Consider the following 23,343-nt stretch of genomic DNA (forward strand, 5'->3'; position numbering starts at 1 on the left):
AAAACGAGAAATTAACGAACATTTGCATCCACCCATGTGCTTATTCCCCTGCCATCCTCCTCCCTGAAAGGAACCCCCATCCTGAATTCTGTGTTGATAATATACATAAATTTCAAATATTTATATAGATTTATAAAAAATGTTTACATGTTTAAACCACATATTGATTAGTTTAATTGTTCTTAGACTGAGTATCATGTTGTATGTGGTCTTCTGAGACTTGGGTCCCTAAGATTCATCCATGGGATTGCTGTATAATATTTTGGGGGGTTGATCTATTTATGCCTTCGTTGTCTTTGGGCATTTGGAGTGTTTTCTCCTCATATTTTTGTATTAATAAACATTGTTATTGTAAATCTTTGTGTACAAGATGTGTCTGTTAAAATTGTTCTCTACTAAAAAGTTACTATTTTCTACTTTTTTAATTAATGACTGCCTTGGAAGAGATACATTGAGACTATGTAAAAATCCTATTTCTCCTCAAACATTCACCCATTAATTTTAGCATCTGTTGGTGGGTTATGCCTGCAGCAATTATTACCAATAATGTTTGCCTAATGGTAACTTTGTATTTCCCTCATTTATTCTGCATTTATTAATTATAATATTATTAAATTATGTTAATATATTTAATGATATCACATATAAATGTTATATATCAATAGTACATTTATACTATATATTAATATTTGATAATATCATAGTATTAATTATAATTATATTATAAGACAAAGTTATCTGTGCTCCTGCACTTATTTATATATTTAAATATTTATTTAGCATGGACTCATGGATTTTTTTTATGAGTTATGCAATATTATCATAGAAACTTTTGGCTTTGGCCTTTGGTTGCTCATCCAGGTGGCTCCTATTCCCTTTTAAGATGACTCATCCTTTATCAAGTACTTCCTTATTTTCTTACACTACAAGATATTCTAAGGACTTGGGCTTGCTCCCCAGGAGTCTTATACTTTCCCTGTGTTGGCCTTGGTATCAACCACTTTTATAAGGAACCCTGATTCCTTTCATTGAAGGATCGTGTTTAGAAACCAAGATCGGGGCACTAGGTGTGCTCATTGCTAGTTGGTTGTCATTGCGTTTAGCTCCTTTCAGTGGACAGAACTGCATATATATTCTCTTATCTTTGAATGAAGTGTTTGCTTCATGTCCACATCTAACCCAGTCTCTAAGTCTCAGTGTAATTTTCCTTCATCCCATGAAATCAACCTTGACACCAATGCTAGAAGAAATATTTTACTTTTCTGAAATTGCATAGATCTTAATCTGTATCACATTTTGCTTTTCCCCATGGAATATGTCAATTCCTATACTTACATTATAGTGGATGCTAGACCATAAGTGCTCTCAAAGAAAGACCCAATTTTAATTTTTTTGTATAGGACATTTTACAGGGTTTTTTTTTTTTTTTGCATGTATAATAAACAGTAGAGCCACATTTTCTGAGGAGTCACACATTTTGAAACAGATAATTATTTTATTTATAAAAGTGAATTAATTTCAAAAAGCATTTTAGATTTTCTCAACAAAATAAGGCTCCTTAAGAGGAAACAAAATTACTAAAGCATATAGAACAATGTTTACAACCTTACAGTTATAAAATAGCTGTGAATTATTTCTCTTGTCCCTTATAAAACTACTTTCTCACAGAAAGGATTTAATGATTTTTTAATAATCTCAATATATTAATTCATTCTAATAAAGCAGCAAGCTTCTTATTATGTCTTAGGAAGTAAAAATGCAACTAGAAATGCACTAAAAAATAGGATAGAACTGGTTAAATGTTGTAACAGATATATTTTATAAATAAGACTGTAATATTTGTTTTGTGATTTTAGTTATGAGAAATGATCAACACTGGCACTTTCCTTCTATTGAGACTTCTTTTCCTCCATTTTTATATTTTTAGGATACTGACTTAGACTCTTTAAAGGATGTTTGATAAGCCCTTTGATTTCTTTTCTCTTTTTGCACATACTATTTAGGAAGCCTGACTGGCCATATTACCATATGTTATCTTATCAAAATTCTTTTGAGGTGTGTGTGTGTGTGTGTGTGTGTGCAGAAAAAAATCTTTTATTGTAAGTTCTATTTTTCCTTTTCTGTATCACTGAATTGGCACACTATGTCATGTATATCATATTTCACCCCTAGGCCAACAAGACATTCATTCAGCATCCAGTCAAACATCTTTATTACTTTGTGATTCTGATCTTATTTCCTGGCACTAGACCATATGTTATTGTTGATGACAAGGTTAATAAATATCACAGCTCTAAGAATTGCCAGAAAATGATCAGTTTGTCTTCTCCACTTGCCTTTTCTTCTCAGAAATAGGGTCATTTGACCCCACTGTCAGTCCTTTAGAACCAATTTTGACCTCAGAAAGAGAGATTTAAAGTGTTCACAAGTCTCTGGTGCCTAGAATCAAATCCTTCCTGCTCTAACTCTAGATGGTACAGGGGCCTCTGCAATTTTTTCTTGGGGCCAGATTTCCAATTTCCACCCCAGTTGCTACTGTTGAATCTCCTGTTGTTCCTTATCATTGCAGACAGTCTGATTTCCAAATTTCTCTAGGACCTGAGACTCTGCCTTCCTCTTATATGTTAACCTCCCAGAGTCTGAGGATTGCTCCTCACTAATCTCATCAGCAACTCAGACACCTGGCCGAATTTCTCAGAAATGCTAGAAACATTGTGTAAAACATGAACTGTGTTTCAACTCTAGGCAATGTATTTTCACTTCTACTCAATTCAACTCAAAAAAGATTCATTAAGCAACTTCAGAGCCTAGTCCCATACTAGAGTCTGGGGATATGAAGATAAATGAAACATACTAATGTTCTCAAAAAGTTCCTAGGATTGTTGAGGAGACTGCAATGCAAATATACTACACAACTGTGTATTAAGTATTAGACATATGGGCTCCATACTGGGTGTGGAGCCTGCTTAAGATTCTCTCCCCACCTTGCCCCTCACAATTGCACTCTCTCTCTCCCTCTCTCTCTCAAAAAAATAGACATATAGACATAGAGAGAGAAGCAGCTTTGAGGAAGCAATAGCCAACCATCTGGGAGGAAAATATGGAAATGACATAGTTTTCATGTGCAGTGGCTACATAACCATCACGCCTAGGTTTTAGCCTTTGGCAATTAGAAGATATGGTAGCTCACATTGTTGGCCCCAATATACAAAAATATATATACTTTTTCACATGACTTTATGGGGGCAGTCACCTGTCACATCTGTTAATGCTGAGAAAATACTAGTCATAATGCAAGCAGCGGTGTGGAATGGATTTGCATAAGGGAGTTTGTGCTTTTGTGATGTTACTGTTGTCATAAGGAGATGCTCAGGTCAGTCTTTGGGTATCAGGAGGAGATTGAGAGACAGATGGAATGAAGGTGCTCCAACTAAGCTACCTCAGTCAAGCTAGCCTAGAGCAGCATGCCCCACTGACGCACAGAGGTGTGAGAAAGCCCAGCTGAGATCAGCTCATCTTTGGCCTCATGATATATACAAACAAATTGTTGTGTTCAGCCCTTTAGTTTTTGGTGGTTTATCATGCAGCAATAGCTAGTCATACAGGAATCACTGAAGCTATTGAACAGTTTATCAGGTGTATATTTTAGAAAAACCAGTTCAAAAAACATATTGACAGTAAATTTGAAGGGGAAGAGATTAGAGGTGGACAGAGAAGCAAGAGATTACAATATTTAGCTAAGAAATTATGAAGGATTGAATGACAGTGACAGTGAAAAAAAGAAAAATGGATTCAAGAGTGATATAGGATGTGGGCCATAGTTATTTATTGGATGTGGATGAAGAAGGAGATGATGGAGTTGAGGACAGCTTGCTGATTTGTAGGTTAGATTACTGACAAATCTGACTGTGATAAATGGAAAATACAGGAGTTCAAACAGCTTTGTTAATGGACAGGAAAAAAACAGCAGGCCAGTAACCCATTCCCTTCTTAGCAGAGATACCTGGAAGTAATGAATTCAGTCAAATCTTCATGTAAATGTGGTAAGGACTTGGAGACAAGACCTCCCGGTAAACATACAAATGTTTGTTGGTAGAACAATACCAGGGAGATCTTACCTATGATTTTCCCCCCATGGGATATACCTGGTCTCTCTCGGTTACTTATTGTTCACAAAACTGAAATTTGTGGATTTATAGGTCATGAATGACTGAAGAATGGAACATTGTACCATAGACCATAATTAGCAGAATATAAAATGGGCTTTTCTAAAATGAAAATGGGTCTCTTTGTGTGAGTAATATCTCCATATATATTGCTCTATCTGTTAAAAACAAAAATTCAGTGAAATGAGGGACAAACATAGTTTTTTGTGGATCTGTATCTCAATATTTCAGATTCCTCCAAGAAATGAATGTTTCACCAGTGACACCTGCTTCCTTTGAATTATTAGTAAGTTTTGGATTAGGTAGGATCTATCACTGTGAGTCTCCTTTGACAGTTCAACACTTTGTGTTCTCAAATGTGGGTATAAGTGCTGGGGCAGGGACAGGGTATGGTAACTTGGATTGAGGACAATGTTAATAAAGGAAGCAGTAGCCACCAACAAGGATCTGGCATTTTTCTTCATAATCAATGAATATCCTCCAAAGACAGGCTCCTCCCAAGGAGTGTAATAAATAGGGCTAGGGGCCGACTCATGTAAGATAAAAGACTTTCTTTGATTACAACATGAGGACAGTGTGGATGGAGTGAGTGCCAAAAGTTGCCAGAAAGAGATAGTGTACTTCTCCCAAACAGTAGGGCGTATTAAGCAAACAAACAACAGTTGTCTTAATGAAGTTTTCTCTGAGTTGGCATACAGTTTTAATGTCCAGATAGGTTTGATGTCAAACTCTTGGTTATTCTGGAATCACCTGAAATGTGTGTGTTCATCATTTTGCTCATTCAATGGGTTTGTGCTTTATTTCTCTCCAAATATTAACCTCTTAAGAGCAGGAGTGTGTTATACAACAGTAACTCTTAAACTGAGATTCTGACTCACCAAGTCTGGGGTGGAGCCTCAGAACCTGCATGCCTAACAGCCCATAGGGTGTTGCTGATGCTGCTGGTCCATGGACCACATGATAGGTCTAGATAGATCATTCAGCAGAGTAAGGGTATCTCACAGTTGTTTATTATGGGTTCTTAATTACAGAAATTATTCCAATGCTTGTCTTCCATAAAGAAATTCTCCATTTAGGTGAAGCTACTTTATTGTCTTTTTTCTTTTTCTGGAGAGCAGAAAAGACCCTGGTATCAAAACAGCACTTTCCAGCGCGCCTGGGTGGCTCAGTCGGTTAAACGTCCAACTTCGGCTGAGGTCATGAGCTCACAGTTTGTGATTTTGAGCCCCGCGTCAGGCTCTGTGCTGACAGCTTGGAGCCTGGAGCCTGCTTCAGATTCTGTGTCTCCCTCTCTCTCTCTCTCTGCCCCTCCCCACACACGTGCTTTCTCTCTCTCTCTCAGAAATAAGCACTAAAACAAAACACTTCCTCCCTATCCACTACAAAGTGGCTGCTAGCTGCCTTGAAATGAGAATATGACTCCCATCAATGGCAATATATTGGTGAATTGTCCTCAGCAAACTAAATTACTAGCACAGGAAGACTTTTGCAGAAAAGTGGGTTTTTTAAATTTTTTTAACATTTGTTCATTTTTGAGAGACAGAGAGAGACACAGCACAAGCGGTAGTGAGGCAGAGAGAGAGGGAGACACAGAATCTAAGGCAGGCTCCAGGCTCTAAGCTGTCAGCACAGAGCCCAATGCGGGGCTGGAAATCACAAACTGCAAGATCATGATTGAGTGGAAGTCAGATGCGTAACCAACTGAGCCACCCAGTTGCCCTTGTAGAAAAAGTGCTTTTGAAGAAACTTCAGGGCACCCAATTTCTTTCTTTTCCACCCCACCTACTTCACAGGGCACAGTTAAAATTCTCTCCTACTCCCCAGCCCCTGCTTGTACCTGCTACACTCATCAGTCCTATTGATTTAGAGTATTACCCTCTACCAAATTTCACGATCATTTACACATTTCCCATGCTTGACTTGTCTCCCCTAGAAAATGTTAAGCTTTTGAAGATCAAAGATAGTAACAATAACAACTACGTCAGTTAACAATCAAATATTAACTATGTGTCAGGCATTTCCTATTTTCTTCCTACTCTCTATGACTAACCGCATGATGTGTGCATTATACGTTCTGCTTGGTCACAAGAGTGAACACCTTATTAAGAAAAATAAACCAGTATGTTTTTTTGTACTAAAATAACCCTTCAAAGAAGTTCCTTGCAGATCCAGCAGATAGAAGGCATCACCTAAACAGTTAGAAAATGTCATAAAGATATTTCTTACATATTGGAACTGTTTGTCAAGATCCTTACTTTATTTATTGGTATTTTTGCACCCCACATTTTTTCCTATTTACAATTCATATGTCTGAAGTTGCCATTATCCTGTGAGTATGCGTTTGGCAAATATTTAGTAAGCACATGTAATATACCAGGAATCAGTTGCTAGGGACAGAAGGTGAGCAAAATAGACAATACCCCTGATATTATGGTGTTTGCAAGCTTGTGGGGTAAAGGAGGGTATGGGGAGAGGACAAACAATAAACAAACAAATAAGTCAGATAAGTAAGGAGGATAGTGTTACCTAGATTGGGGTAGCAACCTGAAATGGGCAAGAGAGCAAATCAATGAACATTTGTTTTCCATATATGACTGTCCAACATAATGTTTTTAGTTTGAGATGAACCTATATCCTGTGACAGAATATTGATACATTTCAAAAAAGGTTCTACATTATTCCTGACAACTTGAAAAACCTTCTGTGTTGGGGCGCCTGGGTGGCGCAGTCGGTTAAGCGTCCGACTTCAGCCAGGTCACGATCTCACCGTCTGTGAGTTCGAGCCCCGCGTAGGGCTCTGGGCTGATGGCTCAGAGCCTGGAGCCTGTTTCTGGTTCTGTGTCTCCCTCTCTCTCTGCCCCTCCCCCGTTCATGCTCTGTCTCTCTCTGTCCCAAAAATAAATAAATGTTGAAAAAAAAAATTAAAAAAAAAAAAAAAAGAAAAAAGAAAAACCTTCTGTGGACATGCCTGAGCATTTGCTGTCCAACAGCCCCAACTGGACAATAGCTGGCTTCCTTTTTCTTTTCCTTCTGCTGTGAATGTGATGACATACTATCGGGGGCCCAACTACTTCCTTTCTCAAATGGGATTATACCTTATTAAACCAACTTGGAGAAGAGAATTGAATAAGTGAATAATCAGCAGGCATGGGGGTGTGGGTGTCTATCCCAGATATGCAAGTATATAAGAAACGGAAGCTGGAACAGACAAAGTAATCCTAGTATTTATTTGGTCAAAATATTGATATTCCTTAGTTTTCAACCCTGATTTATGTCATCCTCTTTAAATGCAAGATGTAACATTGCTTTCAGTGTTATGTGGTCTGAAGAGTAAGTAGACATGGAAATAGAAGTAGGAAGAGACTTGAAAGCACTAGAAGGGAAGATAATGAGGCCGCTGCTAACGTGTTTGCACAAGGGCAGGAAGACTGTCCTTACTGTTGAAAGATATGATCTTGTAGCCTTTTCCATCTCAACTTCATTTTTCTCATCTACTGGCTAATTGAGGATCCACATGATCTGTAGGCCAACCTACAGATCAACAGTCCTTGGCTTTGTTCCAGCAGTGAAATAAGGAGTCCACATTCCTTGGCTTTGTTCTAGAAGCGAAACCCATATGCCTAGCACAAACCAACAGAAACCACCTTTCCTGTCATCGTTCACAGGAAGCTCCTCAAAAGCCTGTGGTGACTGACAATGTTTATCATTGGAATGAAAGTTAGTAACGTCTCACCTCCAATGTGGAAATATCCACACTTCTAGGATAGCATACCGTTGACTCTAAAGAGAACTACAAATTGAATTCTGAGTTTAATTGTAATATACAAATCATTAAATGCCATGACTATATCATTGTACCCTGATCTACTTTTGCAAAATCCGATTGCACCCTTACAGGTTGATATTTTGATATTCTCTGTTAAGGAGACAAGTAGTAACAAAGGTTTTGTTAGTCTTTGTATGTTATGATAGTCACGATTCCCTAAAATTCTGAGCCTGAGACACGGATTCAGGAGTAGGTAATTCACTGAGGAAGAATTCTCGGGAGAAAATGATTAGAACAGGGGGAAAACATAAGGGCATGGTCTCAGCTGGAATCTAGTCTCTGATCCCACTGGGAGTTCAGGAGAATGAGTTGTATCACTATCACTTGGTCTTTTGTACCTCTGTGTCTATCAGTTGTTGGCTGTAGGATGTCCTTTTCTTCCAGGAAGAAAGATTTATAACCTATCGTAGAAGGCAACTCTCATTGACTAAGGGCAGTTCTATGCAGTCATGAACCATAAACAACCAATAGTTATTAGAGAAGCTGAAATATGGGTTGCACTGGCCCATGAGTACACCAGCCTCGTAGTGGTGATCTAAAAGCATCCACCACATTCCTCTTTCTTTTTTCCATCTGGGAAAACTTCCTTCTTGCCTTCTGTTATTGTATTCTCTCACCATTCCCTTTTCATTTTCCTTTAGTGTTCAAGCTCTCCTTTGTTCCACTTTCCAAAGTTATGAATGATTGCATTATTCCTTGAAAAATTAACCCAACCTGTGAATGACTAATGGCTTCTCAGGAGAGAATAGATCTCTGAATTTTGGGATCAAAGCACAATAATTTAAAGATAGTATACTGGGACCCTTTTGATGTTGTACACCTGACAACCAGGATTTTCATACAACACGCAGACACACACACACACACACACACACACACACACACACACTGGCCTAGAGGTTTTGATTTTTTTTAGTCTTCTAAATGCACCTTATATTTATTTATTTTTAATTTACATGCAACTTAGTTAGCATATACTGCAATAATAATTTCAGGAATAGAATCCAGTGATTCATCCCCTACATATAACACCAGTGTTTATCCTCCTTAATGTTCCTTGCCCATTTAGCCCTTCCCCTCACCCACAACTCCTTCAGCAACCCTCAGTTTGTCCTCTATATTTACGAGTCTCTTATGTTTTGTCCCTCTCCCTGTTTTTATATTATTTTTGTTTCCCTTCCTTTCTGTTCATCTGTTTTGTATCTTAAATTCCATATATGAGTGAAGTCATGTAATATTTGTCATGCTGTTACTAATTTAGCTTAGCATAATACACTCTAGTTCCACCATATTGTTGCAAATGGCAAGAGTTCCTTCTTTTTTGACTGCTGAGAAATATTCCATTGTGTATATAAACCACTTCTTGTCCATTCATCGTCAATGGACATTTGGGTTCTTTCCATACTTTGGCTATTGTCAATAGTGTTGCTATAAGCATTAGGGTGCATGTGCCCCTTCAAAACAGCACACCTGTATCCTTTGGATAAATACCTAGTATTGCAATTGCTGGGTCGTAGAGTTCTATTTTTAATATTTTGAGGCACTTCCATACTGTTTTCCAGAGAGGCTTCACCAGTTTGCATTCCCACCAGCAGTGCAAAAGGGTTCCCCTGTCTCTCCATCCTTGCCAATATCTGTCGTTGCCTGAGTTGTTAATTTTAGCCATTCTGACTGGTATGAGGTGGTATCTCATTGTGGTTTTAATTTGTATTTCCCTGATGATGCGTGATGTTGAGCATTTTTTCATGTGTCTGTTAGCCATCTGGATGTCTTCTTTGGAAAAGTGTCTATTCATGTCTTTTGCCCATTTCTTCACTGGGTTATTTGTTTTTTGGGTGTTGAGTTTGACAAGTTATTTGTAGATTTTGGATACTAACCCTTTATCTGATATTTAGTTTGCAAATATCTTCTCCCATTCCATTGGTTGCTTTTTAGTTTTGCTGATTGTTTCCTTTACCGTGTGGAAGCTTTTTATCTTGATGAGGTCCCAATAGTTCATTTTTCCTTTTGTTTCCCTTGCCTCCAGAGACATGTTGAGTAAGAAGTGACTGCAGCTAAAGTCAAAGAGGTTTGTGCCTGCTTTCTACTCTAGGATTTTGATGGCTTTCTGTCTTACATTTAGGTCTTTCATCCATTTTGAGTTTATTTTTGTCTATGGTGTAAGAAAGTGGTCCAGGTTCATTCTTCTGCATGTTGCTGTCCAGTTTTCCCAACATCATTTGCTGAAGAGATTGTCTTTATTCCATTGGATATTATTTCCTGCTTTGTCAAAGATTAGTTGTCCATTAAAATTTTCTCTTTCTGTGTCCAAGAAAAAGAAAAGGAGAAAAAGAAAAAAAAAAATAGATGAACTAGCAAGCAGAATGAAACCTGAATGAAGTTGCACCCAGTATCCCCTAAACTCAAACTATGAAGCACCCTATAGTTTGTACACTAAGCAGGCGAAGAGACTTGTGGTGGTCCTCTAGGGCATGTGCTAGGAGGGCACAGTTGGGTGGGACTTGGTGTAATGGCTCTGTCCTCCACTAGGTGGTGCCGCTTAGCTTACTGGGGTGATTGGTGTGGCACACGCATGTTATATGCACATGCACACAGGAGAGGTGAAAATGGCACATGCAGCTTCCTAGTTTCTGGCACAGGAACTCTGCACTCTCACTGACCCACAATCAAGCAGCCCTCCTTTGTTTCTGGCTTCTGTCCACTCCCTGCTTCTATGCTGTCCCCTTTTACACTGTCCCTGTCCAAGCCATCAACCTGCCAGGTGGCACTTCCCTCCAAAATTTAATCTCAGATGGGGCTGTGTTTCCAAACCCCTCACTTCTGAGAACCTTGCAGTTGGGACTCACTCCAGCCCTCTCTCCCTCTCTGGGGGAGAGTCTCACTGAGCAATGGCCAGGTGCTGGCTTGCCCCAAAGAATATTCATGTGATCACGCTGCAGCAGAGCTTCAGAGATTGTGGCTGGGTGCTGACTTGCTCCAATAAATGTCTGTGGGATTGCACAGTGGCCAAGGTTCAGAGATTATGGCAAATCACAATACACAGCTGGTGCCAGGTTTCACTGCACTCTGGTGTCTTTGGTCCAATACCAGCCAACATGGCTGTTCTCCAGAGTCCATCGGGATCTTTGCCTGTGGAGAGACTGTATGGCCTCTACCCAATGCCCTCCAAGCAGGGGAAGCACTTTTCCCTGTGTGGCCCATGGACCCCCCCGTGCCCCCCCACCGCTGGACCCCAGACATTGCTGCCTGCTCCTGAGGATTCACCCTTCCTCCCCACCAGAGCACCACCAGGTATTGAGCTATGGAATTCCAACTCTGCACTCCCCTGCTTATAGAACCCTAATGGTATTGAAACCCTCTCCTCTCTCCCTGTCAATGGTTTTGGGGAACAGTTTTCTTCAGTCTCTTGTGAGTGTTCCCACTCTTTCTCTTTCTCTCTAGCTACTTTTGGGGGCAGTGCTTTTCCTGTACTTTCCCAAAGTGCCAGCCTGTCCCTCCCTTTCTCTGTCCTCTCTCTGCAAAAACAGCTCCCTACCCTCCATGGCTTCTCTCTTCCCCAGTTCACCTCTCCGCACCATGTACTGCCAAGTTCTGTGGCTCAAGTTATACAGATTGTTGTGTCAATCCTCAGATCAATTTTCTAGGTATACAAAATGGTTTGGTGCTGATGTAGCTGCATTTCAGGGATGAGAGAAGCAGAGAACTTCCATGCTGCTCTGCCATCTTGGCTCCCTCCTCTCTTTAATTGTTTTTTTTTTTTTCAATAAATCTAGAATTTATTTTATTTTTAAAGTTTATGTTGAGAGAGTGAGAAAGCGGAGTGAGGGAGGGGCAGAGAGAGAGGAGAAGGTGAGATTCCCAAGCAGGTTCTGCGCCATCAGTGAGGATTCTGACATGAGGCTCAAGCCCATGAACCATGAGATCATGACCTGGGCTGAAGTCAGAAACTTAACCAACTGAGCCAGACAGGTGCCCCAAAACTTATTTTTAAATGTTGATGACTGGGGTCCCTGGGTGGCTCAGTCGGTTAAGTGTCCAACTCTTGATTTTGGTTCAGGTCATGAATTCATGGTTTGTGAGTTCAAGCCCTTTATGGGGTTCTGTGTTGACAGGGCAGAGCCTGCTTGGGATTCTCTCTCTCCCTCTTTCTCTCTCTGCCCCTCCCCTGCTCACACTCTCCCCCCCAGCCCCTCTCTCTCAAAATAAATAAATAAACATTTTTTTAAGGGTTGATGACTAAACAACTAACATTGTCAGAACCAAGCAATATATTTATTAACTGAATTTCACCTGGATGCTTTTGATTTGTATCTTCTGCCACGGAGTATTTCCTGATTGATGATTACTATTTCTTCCTATTTGAGTCAACAACAGGAAGTACTAGAGGGTGATCCTTTTTGTCATCTATTGTTATTCAAAGGTAGCTCAACCAAGAGCATCTTGTGTTTTTTTCCCTATACAATTCTGCTTTGAGTCATTTCCCATCCCAGTGATAGCTTCTTATTCTACCTTCTTTATTCCTGTCTCTATTTACTGTTATTGTTCTCAGGGCTTCAATTCCTTAACCCTCTTGTCTTCTCACTCAGCACCTGGAGTTCCCAACCACTCTTCTGGAAACCTTGAGGAGGTCCATGGCTATGCTATGAAGGGTGTCAATGAACACCTGGAAATTCCTTAGCAAATTGTGTGCACCTGTTGTTGTGCATTTTTATGTAGAAGATTTTGTAATTTTTATCAGCTTCTGAAAGCAGTACTCACTTGTCCTGGACTATTTCATTCACTCTTGAAGCCTTATCCATACTTGCAGATACACTAGTATCTTACAACTAGGCCATAACATGCTCCCTTCCCCTCCTTTTAAAAATATTTTAGTGGGGATGCTTGGGTGGTTTAGTTGGTCAGTCATCCAACTCTTGATCTCACCTGAGGTCATGATCTCACAGTTCATGAAACTGAGCTCCGTGTCAGGCTCTGAGCTGACAGTGTGGAGCCTGCTTGGGATTCCCTCTCTCTCCCTCTCTCTGCCCCTCCCCACTCACATGCATGCTCTCTCTGTCAAAGTAAATGAATAAACTTAATATATATATATTTTAATGGATCCCTGCTGCCCTCCAAATCAAATGCAGATTTTTTTGACTAGCACACAGGGTCTGTTCTCATCACTTCCAGCCTTGCACCCTATGTCCCATCAACTGTAACTCCTCACAATCTCACATTTCCTCATGCTTTGTTGTTTGTGCACATATCACCAACACTTCTCCCCACTTCTCACCCATCTGCACATGGACAGTTCATGTTTATCCTTGGGTTGAATTCTCCCAGATGCAGACCCTAAGACAAGGACGTGAGTGTGTTTTATTTGGGAGTTGATGCCAGGAACCACCAATGGGCGACAGAGAATGGGAAGCATCTAGTAAAAGACAAGTCATGAAGGCAGTTACCACTGTGGGCAATTAGAGACACGCCAGCCCACTAAGGAACTGAGAGTGTAGCAAAACTTCCGTTATCTCACCAGTAAAGTCAGGAAGCTGGTGTGTTTATCCACCAACTCTGGAAATCTCTGGTTGAAAGCCACTCTTGGGGTGACTTCCGGCAGCAATTGGGCATATGTCAAAGGAAAAGCCCTTGGGTGGTGAGTCTCAGGTGTTCCAGGGAAATTACCTGTAACATAGGAGTGCTGAGGGAAGGTGGACAAGGCAATGCCAGTTCCACTATAAAACCCCAACTGTACACATTCGTAGTAAACATATCCAGTCAAAGGAAACCAACTCAAAGGAAGTTCTCCAAAGGTTTTTCTGCTTTGAGTTATGTAATTATCCATTGTGCTCTCTTAGTAGCTATGATAACATCTATCAACATATTAGCCACATAATTGAGAAAATATTTATTAAGTACGTGTCATCGTCCAGGCATTGTGCTGGACAACAAGGGTGTAGCAGTGAAAACAGCAGGCATCCAACCATCAGTTGCAGGGGAATGAGTATCACACAACTATAGCAACTTGACCACTGGTCTACTCCCAAGTCGGAACAATATCTTTTATGTCTTTCTTAAAAAATGTTGATTTATTTATTTTGAGAGACAGAGAGAGAGGGAATGAGTGGGGGAAGGGCAGAGACAGAGGGAGAGAGAGAATCCCAAGCAGGCTCCGCACTGTCAGCACAGAGCCGACAAGGGACTCAGTCTCACGAACGGTGATATCATGCCCCGAGCTGAAATCAACAGTAAGACACTTAACCAACTGAGCCATCGGGCACCCCTCTTTTACGTCTTAATTCTCAGGCCTTACTCATTATCTGGCACAGAGTGGGCATTCAATAAATGTTTCCCAACGATCAGTGAATAAGTGAAGTATACTCCTCGGGCTGATTTGGAGCCCTTTATTTGAAAATTGTGAGCCCGAAGAACAATTCCAGGTTGAGCTGGGCATTTAAACTCTACTGATAAGCACAGATCTGGGAAATCACTGGCTGCTTTGGAACGTGTCACCTTGACTCGGGACATTTAAGTGAAGTTGGAATACTTGCTTAGCTGTCACCCAGAAAGAACACTCTGTACAGTTCCACACAGCGTGCTTCCTACTCCTCCACAGTAAACTCAAAGCAAGCCGGCTTTGCAGCCAGAATCACTGCAATTGATCAGCCATAATTAAAACTCGGCCTAAGAGGCAGACTTTTCATCTTTGAAGTAATTCCCAGCGTGAACCTTTAAGGATATCTGCCCTAGTAAGAGCAGAATGAATCATCTCCTGACCTTTCGGTGAAGTCAAGCACAGTGTAATGAATGGAGCCTTTTCTTGATCACTTTATGTTGGCAGAACTGAATTTTTCTTCAGAAGAAATGCAGCCTAACATATAGTCTAAAGAAATGTTTTCAGATTTAAGAATAGAAGTTTCTATATGTTTCTCTTGAAGTAGCATACATTCAAATACATTTAAAAAGAGAGGCATTTGAATTATTCTAGAGCTATAACTGTAGTATTTATTTCCACTTACTGCTTATTTCTCTAGAAATGCCTTGATATGCAAATGAACTCGGTTCACTAACCAGTGTTGTGATCCAGTGAGCCACCTTTTGGTCACTGCTAACAACTGCACCATAATTAAGTCCTATTTTGTTTTCTTTCAGTGTGGCCTCCCTCACACTGGAATGTGCTGGAGGGCAGTGGTTAGTACATTTTGGTGGGTCTCGGCATCACCTGGAGAACACACATGACTAAGTTTCCTAAAAAGGACAAGGGGCCTGGGCTTTTGTATTTTTACCAAGTTCCCATACCTATTGAATTTGAGAATCACTGCTGTAGATTATACACACATTTTTCTCAAATATTTTGAGCAATTATTTTATGCAAAACGCCTATGAAAAAAGTCTTTAAACTGATATCACTCCAGAAAACTTTTTAAAAAAACAATAAAAGGAAATCAATATAATATATTGCAAAATCAAATAGAAACAATTTATGTATTAGCCTATTAAAAATATTTCATTTTGCTTTGATGCAGAAGAAGCTATACCTGTATTGTATACTAAATGCTCATGGAAAATCTGCAAGTTATTCTCAGAATAGTGGTTTATTAAATATTATCTAGAATATCATAACCTTCCTTTCTTAATTTTCCTTCAGTTTCCTACTTAAGTGCTAACCTTAAAGCAAGGCCACCTACACTCCATATTCCAAATTTCCCTTCTAGCCCATATTTCTTTTTATGGCTATTTATATAATTTTTATTTAAAAGGTATTTATTTATTTCCATAACATTGTAAACCATTTAAAATTACATGACTGAAGCACACCTGGGTGGCTAAGTCTGTTAAGCGTCCAACTCCTGGTATCAGCTCAGGTCATAATCTATCAGTCATGAGATTGAGCCCCAATGTTGGACATGGAACCTGCTTGGGATTCTCTCTCTCTCTCTCTCTCTCTCTCTCTCTCTCTCTCTTTCTCCCCCCACCCCCCGCTTCCCCACTTGTGCATGCTCTCTCAAAATAAATAAACTTTAAATAAAATTACATGGTTGAAATAATTAAAAATAAACTAGTCCCGGGGCATGTGGATGGCTCAGTCAATTAAGCATCAAACTCTTGGTTTCAGCTCAGGCCATGATCTCACAGTTCGTGGGTTCAAGCCCCGCATCAGGCTCTGCGCTGACACTGCAGAGCCTGCTTGGGATTCTCTATCCCCCTCTCTCTCTGTTGCTTCCCCACTTGCATGCATGCATGCACACAATCTCTCTCCCTCAAAAAAATAAATAAATAAAAACTAAAAAAAAAAAAAATTAGTCCAGTCATATTGTAGGAGACTAAAGCTCAAAAGATGATTTCCATCCATAGTAAACTTTAAAAACATTAAATAGAGCCCTCAGAATTAAATAACTTGGCTCAAATATGGACAATTTCAGGTCAGCATACCTTGGAAAAAAACTCTGCAAAATTAGTAAATGTTACCACTCAAGCCCGCTAGTATGGTTAAAATGAAGACAACTGGCCACATGCTGATGAGGATCCAGAGCCACTGGAACGCTCATACATTTCTGCTTGGAGTGTAAAATGGTATAATTGACTTCAACAAAAGTCTTTTATAAAGTTAAACACTTATGGTTGTGATACGGGAATTGCCCTCCTGGGAGAAAATGCACCCAAGAGAAATGAAAACACATGCCCACAAAAATACTTGCACAAGAATCTTCATAGAATTTTACTGAAAACAGCCAAAACCTGAAAATAACCCAAATGTCTATCAACAGGAAAATGGATAAAGTGATTGTGTTATTTTCAAATAATGGAATATTACTCAAGGACACAGCAGAATAAACATCTGAGACACAACAGTATGGATGAATCTCACAGTCATTATGCTGAGCAAAAAAAAAAAAAAAATACACACAAACAAAAACATAATGTTTGCTTTTATTTATATGAAGTTCAAGGATGGGCAGAACTAGTATGTGGTGATAAAGATCAGGACAGAGATTGCTTACGGGACTGACTGAAAGGAGGCATAAAGGAACTTTCTAAGATGATGCAAATGCTCTATTTATGTGATGTTACATTTGTCAAAACTCACTGAATTTTACACTGGAGAACTGTATATTACTCTGTCCATAAATTTGACTTCAATAGGGGCGCCTGGGTGGCTCAGTCAGTTGAACATCTGGCTCTTGATTTAGGCTCAGATCATGATGTCACGGTTCATGGTTTCAAGCCACATATTGGGCTCTGTGCTGATGATGCGAAGCCTGTTTGGGATTTTCTCTCTCCCTTCTCTCTCTGTCCCTACCCCACTTGCTCCTCTCTCTCTCTCAAAATAAATAAATAAACTTAAAAAAACATTTTTTTTTAAATTTACCTCAATAAAATGAAAAAAATATAGGATTTTGAATCAAGTGAAATGTTTAAATTGCCCATTCATTGTCTTATATTAAAAGCCTGAGAGTGTATGCATTGTCCTTTGCACTGCTATGAGCAGTAAATGTGTGTATATTTGTGTGTGTACATGCATGTGGTGTGGATGCTAATATGCTTGAAGCTAAAAAAAAAAAAAGATCTTGCAAAAGCTAGAGATATAGAGCCACTTGAATTGGGTTCAGGGATAAAGAGAGAGGTGTTGATCAGAGACCAGATAAGATGATCTCTGTTGAACCAAGAGAGTCTGAATATTTTCAACTTGAGTGCCCACGTCTATCCTCACAGAGTCAGAAGGCAAGTTCCTTATTCTGGGCAAAAGCCAAGGCAATTTACTTAGCTCTGGAAAATCCAGAGGTGGAAGGAAAAGCAAAAGCAGGTGAATCCCCCAGACTTCAGGTAGAGGTCCAGATAGACTGGAGGGTGGTGGGCATTCTCCTGTTTGGAAGTGGAGAGGGTGGAAGAGGGATGTGGTAGCCTCCTAAACTATCATCAAAGTGGTTCCTTGGGTTTCTCAATGAAGCTTCATTAGAACCCAAACAGAGGCAGTTACTATTCCATTGATGAACCAGATGACTCCCTAAGATATGGTAGAGGCTCCCGCATTGGATTTACTCATTTTTGGACAAATCTCTTCTGTTAAAGAGAAAAGAAAGGCATCAAAGATAAAAACACTGTCACTAGGGATGAGAGGTAATATGTTGCTAATTTCAGTGAACTGGTCAAAAGAACCACCTTGACTAACTGTGGTCGTTCTCAACCTTGATTGTGTTGGAATCATCTGAGATCCTTCAAAAAATACCAATGCCTGAGCTCCCCCCCCCCCCCAGAGATTCTAATTGAAAAGGTCTGCAAGGAGCTGAGGCGATTCTAATATGTGACCAAAATTTGTTTAGAGCTGTAGTTCTCAAAACGTTGTCCTGAGACCAGCAGCATCACCATAACCAGAGAACTTGCTTTAGCAAATTTTCAGTCCTCACCCTAGATCTACTGAATTAGAAACTCAGGGATGGGGCTCAGCCATCTTTGTTTCAACAAGCCATCTAGGTGATTCTACCACACAATATAGTTTGCCCACTAATTTAGTTCTTTTTGGGTTGTTTCAGGTTCAAGTTTTCCTGGATTTGGTTTTAGAGTCCCTGGTTTAGAAGCATCCTTTTTTTAATATAATGGCATTAATTTTGATTTTTAAAGTAGGTCCCATGCCCGATGTGGGGCTCAAACACACGACCTTGAGATCAAGTGTCACACTTTCTACCAAATGAGTCAGGCAGGTGCACCCTAATTTTGATCTTAAGCAGTGATTCCTTTCTTATCATGAATTGCATATGCATATTTCCATTTTCTGTAATTCTTCCTCCATGTCTTAAATTCTCTGCCTGCAGGTTTTCATCTCCTCTGCAGCTGGTTGCTTTTGCTCTTTCTTTTCCCATTTATTCTCTTCATAAATCAGCTTCTTTTACGGAGCCACCTTTTTATGTACTTTTGGGAACCCTACCCTGGGCTGCAAGGTTTTGCGTTCATTTTCCAGTAGAACTTAGCTCAACACAGTGAACAAATCTCATGTTCTTTATTTGTTCTTCCAGCCCATTCCAGGTTGTCACCTCATCACTCAGTTTGGATAGGAAATGGCCTCAATCTTTTCCAGTTATTGTTAACAAAGATTATAGCCAGGAGATATATATCATCTGTCATCTCTGATTTATTTTATCTTCTCACTCTGGTGATTTACCCATTATTTCAGCTGCCCGGTGCAATTATTCAAAACTTCAAATTCGTTTTTTTGTAAACAAGCATTTCCTGGAGGTCTTTCTCTGAGTTTTGCAATGAACTGATCTGGTTGGTTCCCTCAGCTAAGTTTTATTCTGGTTTTCTGCTTTCTGGAGTAACTGCTCCATGCTCTCCTTAGGTCTTGAGGGTTTTTTCTCATGAACCTGCTAGAAGTCAGTCTTCTCTTTGCTGAATGTAACTTCATTAAGGCTTTTTTATTTTGTCCACTTTGAAAGTTTTACAAAAATCCCTTGAAAATATTTGTTTTATATTTCCAATGCCTTGTTCTGTTTGATTTTGTTTCCTTTAGGTGTTTGCTTTTGTATTTTATACTAACTTTCCCCAAACTAGTACACTTTCTAGAAATATTTCATTTATTATTTGAGATATTATTTTAAGGATTCTGGTCAGAACCTTTATATATTCTCTTCCTCAGAGAAATATTTATTTCAAATCTTGATTTTTACCCACCCCCCACACAAGGTATTTGCTGCTTTAACTTTTTGTTCATATTTGACAATTTTTATTTACTTTAAGTTACTTTTAAAGTCCTATATGTCTGTTGTGCTATCATTTATGATCTTCATCTATTCATGGAAAGGAATACTCTACTGAATAAAATGGTCCATGAACAATTTCTCTGGAAGTACTGTAATGATTGATTCATGGGGCCCTTCATGAAAAATCAGACATGGCTCTAAGTCTACAGGAAATGCAGCTTGTTGCATGTTCGAATCTATTGTGTTAGGCCAAACTTGACTGAAAAATATAATTCTCCACACCTGAAATATGCCATACTCTTCTGGATTTGCTTCTGTATTTTTTGTCTCTTAGTTCACATAGTTTCTTTCAGTAGGTCTGAATCACCTTTCAAGTACTTCTTAGTTAAATTTCTGCTTTCTCTAGAGGCCTCTTGTTTTCCCCTGCTGGATAATTTTCCTCATTGCACTTTTTTTTCAAGGTTTTATTTAAATTCCAGTTAACATACGATGTAATATTTCGTTTCAGGTGTAGGACATAGTCATTCAACACGTCCATACATCACCCAGTGCTCACCATGACAAGTACCCTCCTTAATCCTCATCACCTGTCCAACCCATCCTCCCACCGATCTCCTTTCTGGTAACCATCAGTTTGTTCTCTATGGTTAAGAGTCTATTTCTTGGTTTCCCCCTCTTTTTATCCCCTGTGTTTGTTTGTTTTGTTTCTTAAATTCCACATGTGAGTAGAATCATATGGTATTTGTCTTTCTCTGACTGATTTATTTCACTTATAGCATAATACTCCCTAGCCGTATCCATGTTGTTGCAAATGGCAAGATTTCATTCTTTTTGATGTCTGAATAATATTCCATTACACTATACACACACACACACACACACACACACACACACACACACACACACCACAACTTCTTTATCCATTCATCAGTCATCAGTTGATGGACATTTTGTCTCTTTCCTTTGTTTAGCTATTATTAATAATGCTGCTATAAACATAAGGGTGTATGTATCCATTCAAATCAGTATTTTTGTATCCTTTGGGTAAATACCTACTAGTGCAATTTCCGGATGTTAGGGTAGTTCTAGTTTTAACTTTTTGAGGAACCTCCATACTGTTTTCCACAATGACTGCACCAGTTTGCATTCCCACCAATAGCATAAGAGGGTTCTCCTTTCAACGCATCCTCAACACCTGTTTTTTTCTTGTGTTGTTAATTTTAGCCATTCCGACAGGTGTGAGATGATATCTCATCATGGTTTTGTATTTCCCTGATGATGAGTGATGTTGAGCATCTTTTTATGTGTCTATTAGCCATCTGGATGTCTTCTTTGGAAAAATGTCTATTCATGTCTTCTGCCCATTTCTTAACTGGATTATTTGTTTTGGGGGGAGCTCGGTTTCCTTTAGACCCATCCTGCTTGCCCTCTATTCTAGCCTTGCTTTTAGGACTAGAGTCAGGGGTCACTTACTCTTTCCTATGATAATTGGAAATCTATATAAAGCTTTATAAAGCTATAAATTGGTCACTAAGACTGTAAGAATTTGTTCTGCTGAATAAATGTTAAAGTCTTCACAGCTAGCATGTAATGATTATTATGTTATTCTGGAAGTACCCTTTCTCAAATTAGGACAGATTCCTCTACTTCTAGTTGGTTAATAGTTGTGTGTGTGTGAGAGAGTGAGAGACAGAGAGACAGAAAGAGAGGGAGTGGAAGAGAAAGAGACAGGATGGGGGAATGGGTACTATATTTTATCAATTTTTAGTATCTATTGAGAAGGTGATTTTTTTCCCCTTTAATCTAAAATTAAGATATTTACTAAAGAAGTGCCTGGGTGGCTCAGTCGGTTAAACGTCCAATCTTGATTTCAGCTCAGGTCATGATCTCTTGGTTCGTGAGTTCAAGTCACACAGCAGGCTCTGTGCTGATAGCTTGGAGCCTGCTTGGGATTCTGTTTCCCTCTCTCTCTCTGCCCCTCCCCCACTCACTTTCTCTCAAAAATAAATAAACATTAAAAAAATTAAGGATACCATTAAGGATGGTAATGTTGAAACACCTTGTGTTAATAGAGGCAAACAGGTGGATAAATATATATTGAGAAAAGCAAACAATGGAATCTTAATATCTGAAAAGTAGAATTAATGTTAAAATTATAGAATGAGACAATTTTGTTTTATGTTAAAGCAATAATAGTCATGAATATGTGTATGTGAACTATCAGCCCTAAGACAACATAAGCAATTTAAGAAATATTGACAAGACCTCATGTGTAACAAGACACTTAGCTAAATTCTCATAGTCTGGCATGCATTAAGAGGCCAAAATTCAATAATTAAATATAACCATTGAATAATAAATAGTACTGACTAAACTGATACATAATTGTTTCCAATGTCTATGAAAATTTGATGGAGAGGAGTGTCCAACCAGAAGTGGAATTAATACACACACAGCACATACATCTTATATATGTTAATCATGTATCTATCCATTTAACTGAGATTTCTGAGCTGTTAGTGTTTTTAGCTGAGTTACTTATTTGTTGCAGGCATGAAGTCATATCATTTGAAAACAGTTGTATGAATTTTGAATATTTCTGATTTTCAATATATGTACCTTTTATTGTGTAACTGCTGATTACTTCATAAAACAATTTGTGACCATTGTTAAGTAACAGAAGGTGCAAAGTCTCAGAGAAGGTGTGAGTATGCTGTTCAAAGGGAACAGTTAGTGTGCTGGAAAAGGGGTGGTACATCTGAGGAGAGAGGGAGGAGGGACACTGATGGGAGATGGTAGTGTACTGAGCAGCATGTAGGAGCAGGCAGTGCACAAATATATTCCCTGTAGAGAGGGTATGCTTGGAAATCTGCATGGCCCATTTGTTAATATTGGAAGAGCCCTGAAAGCGGAAACTGTCTCTTGTGATTATTTTGTACTGAAAATAACTGTTTGCATTAGGTGAATATCGAAAAGAATGAGAATTCAACCCACGTAATTGTTAATTTTCCACATTCTGCATCTTTTGATGCACATTTTGCTCTGAGGATATATAAAGATACCCGAGAAAGCACTCATGCAAGAGTTAAGTGCAAAAGCTCCAGAAACGTCAAAATACAATTTAAACTAGACTTATAGTTTAGCATATTGCAGCAGTTCCCCCTTATCTGGGGGGAGGGGTACATTCCAAGACCCCTGGTGGATGCCTGAAACCACAGATAGTACTGAACCCTATGTATACTCTGTTTCTTCCTACACATACATACCTGTGATAAAGTTTAATTTATAAATTTGACAGAGTGAGAGATTGATAGCAATAACTAATTTTAACAATCATAACATACGGTAATAAAAGTTATATGAACATGGCCTCTCTCAAAATATCCTATTATATTGTACTCACCCATCTTCTTGTGATGATATTCAACAATAAAATGCCTACATGATGAGTTGAAGTAAGGTGAATGATGCTGACATTGTGACATAGCATTATACCATTGACCTTCTGACAATAGGTCAGAAGGAAAGTCATCTACTTCTGGCCCGTGGTTGATCACAGGTAACTGAACCCACAAAAAATGAAACTGCAGATAAGGGGAGGCTACTGTATAGAAATGGTTCCAACTCTCTGCCCCTTCCTAAATACACTTCCTTTCTAAGCTGTTATTGCCACTCTTCC

This window comes from Herpailurus yagouaroundi, unplaced genomic scaffold (genome assembly GCF_014898765.1).
Source record: "Herpailurus yagouaroundi ecotype Mexico unplaced genomic scaffold, PumYag 196, whole genome shotgun sequence".
Taxonomy (NCBI): Eukaryota; Metazoa; Chordata; class Mammalia; order Carnivora; family Felidae; genus Herpailurus; species Herpailurus yagouaroundi.